General features: G+C 45.8%; 1 long non-coding RNA gene across 1 annotated transcript; it reads left to right on the top strand.

The window, feature by feature from the left end:
• Positions 1-516: 516 nt before the first annotated feature.
• LOC144094978 (uncharacterized) lies at positions 517-13,107 on the top strand. Its single transcript, XR_013306643.1, has 4 exons — positions 517-659; positions 8,272-8,429; positions 10,491-10,539; positions 11,898-13,107. It is a non-coding gene; the product is annotated as an uncharacterized LOC144094978 (long non-coding RNA).
• Positions 13,108-13,969: the final 862 nt, after the last annotated feature.

Below are 13,969 nucleotides of genomic sequence, written 5' to 3'. Positions count from 1 at the left end.
GGATGCCATGTTTCTTCCGATTGCCGACGGCGACTATGTCGATCAGGACACCGAGGAATTCGCACAGCGCGCAGAGGCGGCTCGCCAACTAGCGTGTGTGCGCATCATAACTCAGCAGGAGTATGATGCACGACGCTACAATCTTCGCCACAGATATGTCATATATGAACTTGGCGACAAGGTGTGGCTCTGGACCCCTATTCGCCGCCATGGGATCTCCTTAATACTACTACGGCGATATTTCGGGCCCTATGTTGTGCTCAGACGTCTAACCGACGCAACGTATGAGGTGGTGCCAGACGGGTTGTCGACATCCAAGCGGCGCGAGCAACAAGTCGACATCGTCCATGTAGCACGTATGAAGCCATACTACTCGAACCAAGCTTGACATCCTACTTTCGTTTATTACCATCGAGACGATGCTTCTTGAGGAGGGGGGCAAAGGCCTCATAAAAGAAGACGCCAAAGACGACGACCGGGCCTACGAGCGCGGGGCTAAAAGAGAAAGAAGCTGAAGCGCAGGACTTTTTCTGGTTGACCAGCAAGCCGTTTTTATCTTTAATCCCTGCTTGGGGTACTACCCAGTCATGACAATATGTGTATTCACTCCGGAGAAGAACATTGAAGGTCTGGTATTACGTATGTGGGCGTCCACGCCGGTAAGAGTCATTTTTTATTGAGAATGCTATAATATTACTCGGCACACACTCCGGTGTACCTCGGAACATCCTTGACTATTCTAAGTAGTCCACTATTACGAAGAGGGGGGTGGGGGAAGGGCATGAGTTTTGCTAGATTATAAGTGCATTTTCTGAAACATATTTATTGAAAGGTAGTGACAGAATGTTGTCTAACGAACTTACTGCGAAACCTATATCTGCTAGATTGGTATTGAATGCGTCGTTGCGATTGACTTCATACGCCACTCGAAATATAAGTGGCAGCAGGTGTTGTCCATTTTTGAGCAGCTTCAACACACAAAAAAAAAATAAACTATGATAAGACCCAGTCCAACTGTTGGTGGGTTCGTCCGTCCAAACGCTCCTTTACTTAACATTATTTAGTTATGTATTCATTCAGATTTCTGTACAGACGTACAGGGCCTGCTAAAAGGTTAGAGTTTAGAGTGTACATTGCCCGTAGAGGTCTCTGTCCCTACCGCGTAATGCGCTCGTTTCAAACAAAAACCACGAAACACTTGTGAAAGTGGGGAGTGGAACATGTGAGGAATGGGGCACACTGCGCCAGTTTCATTGGCTAATATGATATGGCTGTTGCGATGTTCAACACCCTCGCAAAGGAAAAGCAGTTCACAATTGGTAACGAGGGGCTAGAAGTGGTAAGGGAACACGTTTACTTAGGGCAGGCTGTGGCGGCTCATCCGGATCATGAAAGGGAAATAACTAGCAGAATAAGAATGGGGTGGAGCGCATATGATAGGTTCTCTCAGATCATGAATGACAGATTACCATTATTCTTCAAGAGAAAAGTGTACAACAGCTGTGTCTTTCAAATACTCGCCTATGGGGCAGAAACGTGGAGGTTAACGAAAAGGGTTCAGCATAAGTTAAGGACCACGCAGAGAGCTACGGATCGAAAAATGACAGGTGTAAGGTTAAGTAAGAGACAAGAAGCGGGCTGAGTGGGTGACAGAACAGCGCGGGTCAATGACATCCTAGTCGAAATCAAGTGGAAGAAGTGGGCTTGCGCATTGGTTGTAACACGACGGCAAGATAACCGGTGGTCCTTAAGGGTAACAAACTGGATTCCGAGGAAAGAAAAGCATAGCAGGGGGCGGCAGTAAGTTGGCCGGATGAGATTAAGAAGTTTGCAGAGATAAGATGGCCGCAGCTGGCACAGGGCATTATTAATTTGAGAGATATGGGGGACGCCTTTGCCTTGCCGTAGGCACAGTCAGGCTGATGATGATGATCCCGCGGCGACGCCAACAGATTAGTTTCACTGGCCAGTGCACGGGAGCATTATGCCGTTTCCGCAGTTGATCACGCCCCGTGTTAACTTCTAGCACACTCTGACGCCGTGCATTGCTCATGGTCGGCTTAAGCAACTAATACTAATAGGTAGAAGATGACCATGCGCCGACGCCCACGATGACGAAGCTCTTGAGTCTGGCGGCTCATGCTCATGCTGGTGAACTGTTCCTTGTTACACTGCCTCGCTCCGCTGCTTGGTCGATTAATTGTGCAAAGTGTTTTGCAAGAGTTCCATGTCACCGGCGCTTACCATGTAACAATAAAGCAGCCTTTACTACTATAGAACTAATATCGTTGCCATACGTACTGATGACCCAGCAAAGAAAAATCATGAGGCAACAAGGTTAAGAATAACGGCCTGAGGGGCGAGTTGGTGCATGATGAAATGAACGGCGGCGCAAACAAGGACACTAACAAGAAAGAAAGAGACACCACATGCGCACACTACCAACTGTTTATTGAGCGGAAAGGTGGCATATTTAAACATTCAGCTCAAGCATGTGACATCGCATTATCGCTCCGAACCCAACACGTGGAAAAAATCATCAACATGATGTTGATGATTTTTTCCACGTGTTGGGTTCGGAGCGATAATGCGATGTCACATGCTTGAGCTGATTGTTTAAATATGCCACCTTTCCGCTCAATAAACAGTTGGTAGTGTGCGCATGTGGTGTCTCTTTCTTTCTTGTTAGTGTCCTTGTTTGCGCCGCCGTTCATTTCAACAAGGTTAAACTCATGCTTTCGCAAGTTGACTTGGTTAAACTACTGCCGCTGCTAGGATCCTGCCCGAGACCTTCAGATAAACAGCCGAACGCGAAAGCTCCTGAGCCAGCAGGACAAGTGAGATGTATTTACGTTTATCGTCATGATTTTCACGGCATTCCGACCTACGTAAGCTACTCGGCTTCTTGCGATATTTTTTATGTACAAAGGGATTATAAGTCACAGTAAACGTAGTTCATGCAAATACTTGAAAGCTTTTTACAGTAACGGACCAAATCAATAATATAACAAGAAGCAGAAGAAGAAAACGGTTTTGGGCTGTAACGCCCGGAATACATGGAGCGTTTTTGAGGCGATTTTCGCCCGACGGCGCAGATTTGACGCCCGGCGTCAAGAAAAACGCCCGCCGCCGCAGATCAGGAACGGCTAGATTTTGACGCGGCGTGCGCGCGTCAGACGCTACCGGAAGTGCCTGGCGGACTCACTTCCGTCTGTATTCGGCGGCAGCGGCCAGCCGGCTCAGCGTCCCTTGAGCACTTCGCGCGCGTTATTCACCCTCCTCCTTTCTTACTTGACAGATGGGGTGCACCTAGAATTTCCTCTTTATTTTCTGCTTGTCTTCTATTTCCCTCATCTTCATGAGCAATAATCTTTTCTTTAACAACAGAAGACGCCGATGTGCCCCCATGGACACTGGCCTTGGTCACAAGAATAGAAGCGGCGTGTTCTCCCTCGCATTTATCTCCCTGCTTGCCGTCCGCACGAAGTAAATGAAAACTCTTTTCAAAACTGGTTTTCAGCAACGAGAGCCACAGAACGAAGCTCACATATAGTGTCTGCCCAATCCGCACCGCCGTTTCAGTCGCACAGGGTCGCCAGACGAAACAGTTCTGGCCAACTCTCTCCGCTGAACATCCACAAAAATATCGAGACAATACTAAACATACCTGAAAATGTGTATTGACATAACTCTAGGATAGTTATTGCCTAATTTAATAATTATAACACAAGCAAACAACATATAAGCATTGATCGTTCATTTAGTGGTGGCCAAAACATTTTAGCCTTGTCTGGCCACACTGCGGCGGCGTTCGCCGCTTGTACGCCTCATGTAGCCTGGCCAGCGTCACTCCGGCGCGTTTTTTTGTCTACGCGCGATAATCGCAGGAGAAAATCGCCCCATGTAGCCCCCGCTTTACTCTGACGACGCGACTAAACGTGGCGTGCGACTTTCAAAGCGTAGAGTTCATACGATGCGCCACAAAGCGCATGTCTTAGAAGACCCGTCATGAAAAAAAAAACGGAAAAGAAAGAAAGGCTCATGACCTATGAATGCGCTAGCTCTGCTTGCCACCTCTGTGTCGTAGCTGCTCCTTGTTGCTGTCGCGCGCCGCACGCTCCGGAAAACTGCGCATGCGCTCAGACAATGAGACGAAGGTTTTCGCACAAGAATGGACTTGTTTCATGCTGCTTCGTCGCCCCTCCGTAGTTTCGACAACTCTACCATGTTTGCTGCTCGGGGGCAAGGAACGACGGTCGCGCAGTTATCGCCAGTTATGCCTAGGCTATGCAAGGTTTATGTGCCGTCCGGAGACTGTCAGTGGTGAGTTGGAGCGCTAAACAAAACAGGCCAAGTGGCGAGGGAGTGTCCGAAAAAAAAAATCGGCAGTGGCATAATTTGGCTAACCCTGGAATTCAGCTAGCAGCAAGAACGCTTGCTAAGCGTCTGAGGCTCGACCATGGCAGCTACGCTACACGCTCGCGACGGCCGTTCTATACATATCCACACGACCACGTGGCTATGACGTGGTATCCCATGGTTTTACGACAACCCATCGAATGTCATCACGTGACTTCACATCACCTCGTCGGATGTTCTTAAGGTCAAAGGTCAATGGTCAGCCTAAAGGTCACCCAATCTCAAAGGTCAGAAGTCCAAGGTCAACTAATGGTCAGGGGCCAAGGTCAGGGGTTCGACACCATATCTGCACCACATATGGTTATACACGGCTAACGTAGTTCGGCTGAAGATCGTTCAAGGTCATTCTCAAGCATTCAAGTCCATTCTTCGACGACTGCTTTGCCTAGCGTAGTGAAGTTTTCCTCTGCAAAATAATGAATGCAGGACTCTGACTTCACACACGGGGACCATTGCTTATATGACAAACGAGGTCCGCGAACATAAGTCGAGAGAGCGTGAGTGCCGCCAACCCTTACCACCAGTATATTACATAGCTACCAAGGGCGAGCACGTAATAACCGAGCTGAATGAAACAATGCGTCAATTTTTCAATAAAGCCTTTTTAGTATAGTACCATCCCCTAACAACCACGTCTAAGTAACATCTCTCAACTCCTCCTCTGCAGACCACATCTCAAATCATCTCAAAAGCTTCCTTTAGAAGCCTCCCTCTAAGCTATATGTCAATATATTGTACAGCTGGAGCTATCATTCTGCAGCACAGTTAGGCTGACTGTTCAGTGCGATTTTTTCATATGTTGCTTTTTCCAGTAGGAAATTCTAGTTCTGGAATCTATTCGATGCTTCGTTCATCTTCAGATGGTCAGAAATGAAGGCGAAACAGGTAGAATGTCGAAATCTTCTCCCTCGTGCAAACATATGGTAGCCTTTTTCATCATTGCAAGTAGTTGTAAACCCGAAATGCTTTGTACAACCAGTCAGCAGATTTTAAAACGGGTTATTGATGCTGCTATCCGCAGTCTTCAAATGGGATTCAGCCTGGTTGCGCCAAACACACCACACTCTGCACCTGTTCATAATGACAACACTGTAATCTCTATTAATGCCACTACTTTCGCGAAGGTCGCTTGGGTTTGCTGCCAACTAATCAGCTATTATTGTTGTGCCCTCTGCGGATGCAACTGTCCTGCGTGGCAGTATTCATGCTTTTCCTTTTCGTAGCTGTATCTTGAAACATCTTAAGTCGTAGTCTTCATCATCTACCTCGTGGTGAAGAATCTCAGGCCTGCGGCTGCTGAAGTATACGACGTGCAGTTAATGAAGTCGAAGTCTTCGACTGTACGGCCATGCACTGCATCTGTTGCATTTGGTTGAGATGGTAGTCTTGGTACCCTCTGATAGCATCGACAGTGAAAACTCCTTGCTCATCAGGTTTAAACCGAATGGCAGTTCCTGCGTCCCACGTCGATGCCAACGTCATCTAATGTCAGTAAGAGTACGCCTTGTAGTTTCTGCCGCAAGAGGTCGACCACGGCGGCCTTTGTCACTGCGGTGAACATGTAGACTGTGACTGCAAAGTCACGTCGTCCACATGCATAAACTTCCACAACGCACAAATCTCCACATAAGTCGCACAGTGGCGTACCGCGTCCTTAAGAATGAGCCACATCGATGCAATATACACCAGCGCCAGACTTAACAAAAGCCGCACAGTGCCCATCCTGGTAGCCAAATATTAAAATAAATACGCAAAAATTGCAAAGCATGGCTTCCAATTAGACTATAGATGAACTTACTTGTTTCCATGGCGTTCCAGCATCAAGTAAGAAAACTGCACTGTAGTTCGCAAGAATGTGATCTGAAAAGCATCGACTCCGTCCGCAATAACAACATCCAACAAAATAGGGTCAGGAAAGTCAGGGACGACTGTCTTCTTGTTGTCTTTTCCATCCTCTACATCGTCGACTATAAATGTTTCGAACTGCGCCACAAGCGCCAAGCACAGTATTTGGCACTTGGTTCTGACAAATGGAATGCGGCTAAAGAAAAGGGAAAGTAAAAAGGAAAGGAATCGCCATTCTCCAGTACACTCCAAGCGCCTCTTCTTCCTACGCCGGGCGTTGAAAGGCATGACGAAAAAGTAAACCAAAAGGGTTGATCCAGGACGGTATATCTTTTAACTCCGGAAAGCGGGAAAAACAGTATAACTCGCTGTTTAGCACAGTTCTTCCAGAGAAGACAGGGGAGTAGTGGTGCTGGGCACTAGAAATGTCGCGTGCAGGGCGAGATCACGGCCTCGAGCAGTTCGCGGCACACCTCGCTTCCTCTGCACCGCAAGCGCGCTCGTCCCCGCGTCCGCTGCCTCCGATGACAAAGTGCATCAACGCGGTGCCCCGGCGAAATCCATTTACAACTGGAACGTGGTTTCGAAGCTGTCTCTACCACTTTCATTGCGGAGGGTAGCAACAACGCTCTCTCTTCGGTCCACGCCGTCCTGGAGAGAAGTAGAAAACAATGCGCTGAAAGAGAAGAAAAAAGACGAACGCGAGAGAAACAAAAACGCTCTACGAGAAGCCATAGCCAGCTTTGTTTTCAGACGCGGTAGTGTTTAGACACTCCCTGCTACCCACTCGCTTACTCAGTGTACGTCGTACGCTTCCCAAGCTGCACACATGGCCAACGCCGTCCGTGCTGAAGTATTTATTTGCCTTCACCCATCCGTGCTTTCATTCTGTTCTCTCAGTCGGCCTAGTTTGGTGGTTCGCTTGCACACCGTTCCGCAATATCTCTCTCTCTCTCTTTCTTTCTTTCTTTCTTTCTTGCTTTCTTTCTTTCTCTCTTTCTTTCTTTCTTTCTTTCTTTCATATTTATTTATTTATTTATTTATTTCTTCTTTTGTTTCTTTCTCTCGCTCTCTTTCTTTCCTCTCTTCTTTCATTCCATCTTTCTGTGATTCTTTCTTTCTCTCGTCCTTTTGTTTCTTCATTTCTTTCGGCGACTAAGAGACAGTGCTGTCCAAATTTGACGTCGACTTCTCCATGGTCGTCATATTGCGTCACTCTTTGGAAGGCTCCCATTTGAAAAACTAATCGAAGCACCCAGGCTGCAATTGATTCTAGGGGAGCATCTGTTGTTTAATTAAGGGGTAAGCCTTACTTGCCCCACTGAGCAAAGAAACAACCCGCCAGCGTGCGCGCTTGTGTGTGTTCGTGTGTGTGCGTGCGCGCTTGTGTGTGTTCGTGTGTGTGCGCGTGTGTGTGTGTGTGTGTGTGTGTGTGAGAGAGAGAGAGAGAGATAAAACTCTATGGTACACAAAAAAGATGCCGTGTTCATACAACCTGGAAAGTGGCAGTGAATGAGAGGTCGCTCGATGTTGCTCGGAAAGAGCAACCTGGATAGCACAAACGCCATCAGTGTCGGTACCTACACCTGCGATTGCAGGGCGTTGGTGCACCGCTTAACCCCTGCACCACTGCGCCAGGAGTGGTATCAGGACTGCCAGGGATCTATCAATGTAAAGTTGAGATTGACCTAGGTCGGTGCATCCGAATGCAACCTGACGCGGCAGCTGGTGTGGAAGGGGGCCGAGGTAGGGCGGCCGCTGCCCAAAACTTTTAAAGAACGTGCCTTCATCCTATAGCAGCTGCGTCCAACATCAAAGAATAGGTTTTGCGTGATCACAATCCGCTGAGAAGGATGTGTTCGTGTCTGGCGAAGAAACGAAAAATAACTTGCCCCTCATGGGTATCCAATAATGTCAAGGCAACTATCGAGCATCGTAAGCATGGGATATGCGTTTTAAATACTAAACATAAGAAAACTTCGGCCAATGTTTTCGCTCCATCCACAGCGGATGAACGCCATCGCCATCAGCAGAGCTGCGTCCCCTGAAGGACAAAACACTCGTCCACTGATCTCCAATCAAGCCTCTCCGGTGCCAGCTGCGACCTCCGTGTTTCCGAAAACTTCCTAATCCCGTCATCTCACTTGGCTGTCTGCCGCCTGCAGGTAGGTTTGTTATATCTCTTTAGTAGTGCATACTACAGCTCTATGGGGTTAGAGAAGAGATGGGAGTGAAATATATCCACTGTGACGTTATTCGTGCGATGTAAAAAATAAAGTATGCACCGTTGCGAAAAGAGAGAAACAAAATGTGCTCAAACACTCTGTTGATGGTGGTTAAAAATAAAAAAAAAGAGAAGCCGATCGAGGGAAGCAACTTTTTTACGGTTTGGTTCTTTCTGCTCTTTGGTATGCATTGGCCTCGTTTTTAGAATTATATGGCGGTTGCACATTCGCTTCCAGGTAGTGAGAGAGCCTCACGAGGCAAAAAATTTTTCTGAAGTGTCATTTACCTTGTTTGTGCAAATAAATCAAACGAAGTGAAGCATCATTATTTGATTGTACGTAGATTGAAACTGTGCTTGAAAGTGATAGTACGGGAAATGTAGAAAGCGATGTTTGTGTAATCGGCTCTTTTTGTTTTCCGCGTTTAGCAGCAAACTGTTGGTTATTAACAGAGCCGACAGGCCAAAAAAATGAGGCCATCATGAATTCTGACTATTCAGTGCTTTGCCATAGAGAGCTGTAGGAAGCATAGAGGAGAAAGCGGTGTGAAAGGCGAAACTCTCTATTACAACAGCGGCAAAGAAATAGAATCGCTTTCGTTTTGATTGTATTTATTAGATTAATTCCAGATTTTTTGTACTGATTTCTAAATGAAAAAGGGTGTTCTATTATAAGAACAGCCGCACTTGTGAAATATTCATTAACTTATTTGTTCTCAATAAGCCTCATTAGCAACAATGCGAAGATAACGGATTTTACGCAGTGCCTTGGATGTGATTAAATCTACACCATGTTTACACATGGCAGGCTAGGTGTTAAAGTGAAACCAGGCTATTTATATTCACAAACACTCTGAAGTGCTGTATGATTAAGTTTGTGCTTTGAAGAACACGGCTTCCTGCTCCTAAAGAAAGTCATTCCTGCTCTTAAAGATCGCCGCCACAAGGTTGGCATCCCAACATGCCACACCAAATCTTCTTTTCAGTCTTATCTTCTCCGCACATCTGTGGAATGGAACCGCCTTCCCCCCGATATTGCAGCCATTCCTGATAATAAAATCTTTCATAACGCTGTAGCTAATATTGTTAATTCTGAAGTAAGTTGATTGTGTGTTTTATCTGCTTCCACTGTATTGTATACATTGTTTCCATAGTATTTACGTTTTATGGAGGAAATTTATCTTGTAATACTTATTTTCACTGTATTCTATATCATTGTTGTTTATCCTAAACCCACTCTTCTCTGTAATGCCTTTGGCCCTGAGGGTACAATAAATAAATAAATAAATAAATAAATAAATAAATAAATAAATAAATAAATAAATAAATGTGGATTCACTCGTGGCAGTATTTATCTGGCTGATAGCCCAGCAAGTACCAAATTCTTAAAATTGTTTGCCTAGCACTTTTGCAATGAGGAAATTAGCTCTCTTATGTGACGCAAATTGAGAACGATGCGTAAGAAAACAATAAACGCAACTGAGAAGGAGTTGATTGTTTACAATTGATTACGTTTCTAGAGCAAGCTTTAAAAGTAGGCGGCCCAATGGATTTGCTTTTGAGGCAAACTCTTAGGCTCAATTTGCACTGCTCGAGCTCTAAATCTATGAAATCTTGTCTTCTCTCCTCTAGAATTTACGACTATCACGGATGCTACCAGAATTATATTAGACTAATACCTGCAGCCCGGCAGTCCTACAATATATGGAACGTGGTCGCCTGGGTGCTGGCGTCTGTTACTGTAGCCGTTCCCTGCAGATACCGGTTACTCATGGAGCGCTGCGAAGACCTGGAGTCACTGTTTACGTCTCGCCAAAATACGGAATAAAAGCAATTGGCAAATTATGCGTGCGCCACAGAAACTTTCGCAAGACTAGTCATAGAGCAAGAGGATGCCTTAGAACACGTATACAGAAGAAAATTTGATTAATGCAGTCGTCAGTGTGATAAGGCCGCATGTGATATTCAGTTCACTTTAGGCTTTATTACTGCTCTTTCTCAGAATTCTAATGGCATTCAACCACGGCCGACACGTCGAGGAGTTACCATTGGTAAGCAAATGTGCGCTTTGTTGAAAAAAAGACGGCTTGTTGTTTTGTGTATGTGCGACGCTTCACGCAGCGTCCAAACTGGCTTATATGCGATTTCCTACAAGCTATTGCTGTTTTATTAACCACTTGTGCAAGCCATTTCACAGACAGCCTTATGTATTTTTTTGTTTGCTTTGAAATGAAGTATATAGCTTTTGCATTCGTGATGCGGCGGTACACTTTTTGAAGTATTATGAAGGAACAATGCCAACTGAAGTAAAAGTACCGTTAAGGCAATAATAAAGCTGATTCATAAAATTATGCGCATAAATTCCTATTGACATTCTAACGTAACTTTTCGGCCCTCTTCCAGACATGCCCTTACCAACGCAAACAAATCTGATTTCGGAAAGTAGAGAAAGAGGTCCTCGACATCAATCGAAAACGAAAACATCAATTTACTTGCTGTGCTTCAGGCAATCGCTCAGGCCTCAAGAAGGTTCTCTAACGAGATCAGCCCCTAATTGAAGGTGTTCGACCTTCTTTTTCAGAAATTGATTAACCTGAATCCACCAACATTCTTTTTTACCTTACATGGTGCGGTGCCCCTAACTCATTGGTCTTCGCAGTAAAATATGCGTTCAGCAAAGCGGCCTTACATGCTCCTACCGCCTTAGATATTTGTGTGAATCCCAGGTCTACATAGCTGTAGTTCTTTGCTATTCACTGTTGTCACAGGGCTGCTCATTAGGCTAAACTTCCTCACTACAAGTCGCTTGCGTTTACATTCTAAATACCTAATGGTACTACGACAAAGCCGCTATACTGGTCCGCCTTGTGTAGGCAAGAGGTCACCTAAATGAAGAAAATAATCGCAGCTCCCAGGTTTTGCTTCCTTCCGGTTGATTAGAGCTTTCAGAATAAATCCTCAATGTCTGTGTAGAGTCTGGCCTTTTGAGTTCGTGCGTACACACAGTGATGAAGAATTTCTATGACAAGCCGTGAAAGCTTGTTCTTTTTTTGTTTATTCGTGCACTGCCTGCCTCTCCAGCACGATTGTTTTGGCGACAGCCGAGTTCCAATGCAAGATACAAATGACAATGCGTGATGTAGGACTAAGAACGAAGAGAGAGTGGCTATTGATGAGGTGTCATAAAACCTGGGGAAGACGAAGAGAGGGGCACAGCTACTAAAGTGTTTTGACTACCACTGAAATTTTCAAAACGCTGCATTCTCATCACGAAAAAACATACCAAGAAAGGTGGGTGGGAGTGAGAGCACCTCAAGCAATTTGGAGAAAGCGCTGCATGAGTTGTTTGAAAAATACCACGAACTAGTGGGAAAGCATCCCGCTGACGTTTCCTATTTTTTCGTTCCAGCGTGGCCCTCATTGTACGAACATCGTCCGAGACGTCAGTTCCAGAAATTGTAGGTTCGCCCTCTGTACTCTGTCGCCGGCGCTGCTGTCGATGCAACGACCTCTTAGTGGCCGATTGTTCCCCCGTCAGGCTACGCCGCTGATTTGCTTCTCGCTCGGCCGCGAGCACAAGTTGGTCATGTCGACGGCGGCGGCGAGGCTCGCAAGCGGGAGTGCGACGACTGTCTTCACCATCACACATGACACTGCGCCACGCCAGCGGCTGAACTGTCAACAGCGCTGTTCTTTCCGTTCGTTATTAATGCGAGAGCATTACTTGGATTTTTTTTCGAAAACTCCGCTGTCATCAGAATCCCGACCTGGTAACTAGCGCTATGAAGACATGGACATAGAAAGAAGCAACACGACCAACGCTGGACTTGCAAATGATATTTCGTTACAGGACTGGAATATTTATATACACGCTGAGCTTGTGGCAGCTATCAGCTACAGTGGCACCAGTCGAGCGACAATATAAATATTGCCGTCGATAAAAAAAAATCACCTGCAAGTTTGGCCTGTGTCCTGTTGCTTCTATGTCGGTGTGTTCTTAGCGCTAGTTACCATGTTGGGATCTATAAACCAGCTAGCCCATTTAAGAGCATTAGGTCAAACACCCATGGCCGAAACGTGGCACGCAAATGACGTCATCAATACTTTAGGTGCAATACGCAGCCAACGTTCCCACCGCTGAGTACTACCTCAAAGCTCGATTGAGGTGTCCACTTAGGGAACCAGTTATTCTTTTCTCAAAATCGACAGTAAAAACATTCCGCTGGTTTCGCAAAAAGGAAAGGCACACACCTGACTTAATTTGCAGTTACTTCCCTCCTGGGCACTTCGATCGGCGTCCTTGGACATACTTTATACATGCAACAGCTTGTGGTGGCTCCGTATAACGACTCACGGCGTAAAAACGTACCAAACGGAGAACCAGTCCCTTCTCTTTACGGTAAACAAAAGTTGATCTGTGATTGGAGTTGGATAAGCTTGGCGGCCGTACATTAAGTTTTGATAAGCCCTCGAACTTATTCTTCTACACCGAAGTTTTTCCGAGCCCACCAAGGCTAATGAAAAATATGGGCGCGCCATTTGTGTCCACACATGAGCACCGATATTGCCATGCACGTATAATCGCGAGGCCTCCGCGCTTGATAGAAGCGACGACAAACCGGCAGATGGCTCGTGAGGCGAGCGTGGGCTAGACCTCGCTTTAGGATTAGCGGCTCTCCTTGGCTCTTGACAATATTCAATGAAATAAAACTAAAAATTCTTTGTAACGATTTCACTTCTGTATGCAATAAATGTATCGTAAAATAAAATGATATCCTCTAATTCTGCTGGTGCAGATTTTCTAGTGCAGCTAGTCCATTATTACCAGAACAGCCTTCCACACCTTACCATCTCAAATTTTTAATCCTATAGGCTCACTGGGTGTCTAAATGCCTGCATATAATTTACGCAATTTTTTTTTACAAACACTCATAATACCATAAGTCTGGCATTGTTCCATTGTGATATTGTGGCATTGTGCTCTTATAGAAGAGCCGGGTTCTAAAACTGAATTGGATAATTATGGGCCAATAATAAAGCGATCAGAATGGTTGCTTGGCGGGCTAGTTGGTTCATATCTAACATGTGTTGCAGCGCGAACCACAAGAAGGGACGACGACAGACAGAGTGAAAAGAGCGCTGACTTCCAACTATTTATTTTCCTGATAGGCCACGCATTTATACACATTTGAACCTTCAGCAGGAAAGGGCAGGCAAAGCAATCAGCATGAAAGGCCTAGGAGATTAGGACAATCACCATCGATCCAGAAACTTCAGCTCTTTCTTGGTTAGAACAACTGATGGCATGCTTACACACCTGTCCTCTGCACGAGCAATACTTGCCGCCTCGATTATCTCCCTAACACACTGGTCATTGTGTCGAGCAACGATTGTGCTTTTTTGGAACGCAGGCGCGCAAGGTTTTCTGCGGCGGCGTGCAGACTCATTGCCACAATTACGACAGTGCGTGCTAAGATGGCC

The sequence above is a fragment of the Amblyomma americanum genome, chromosome 6, assembly GCF_052857255.1.
Source record: "Amblyomma americanum isolate KBUSLIRL-KWMA chromosome 6, ASM5285725v1, whole genome shotgun sequence".
NCBI lineage: Eukaryota > Metazoa > Arthropoda > Arachnida > Ixodida > Ixodidae > Amblyomma > Amblyomma americanum.
This window is presented reverse-complemented; position numbering and strand designations above follow the sequence as displayed.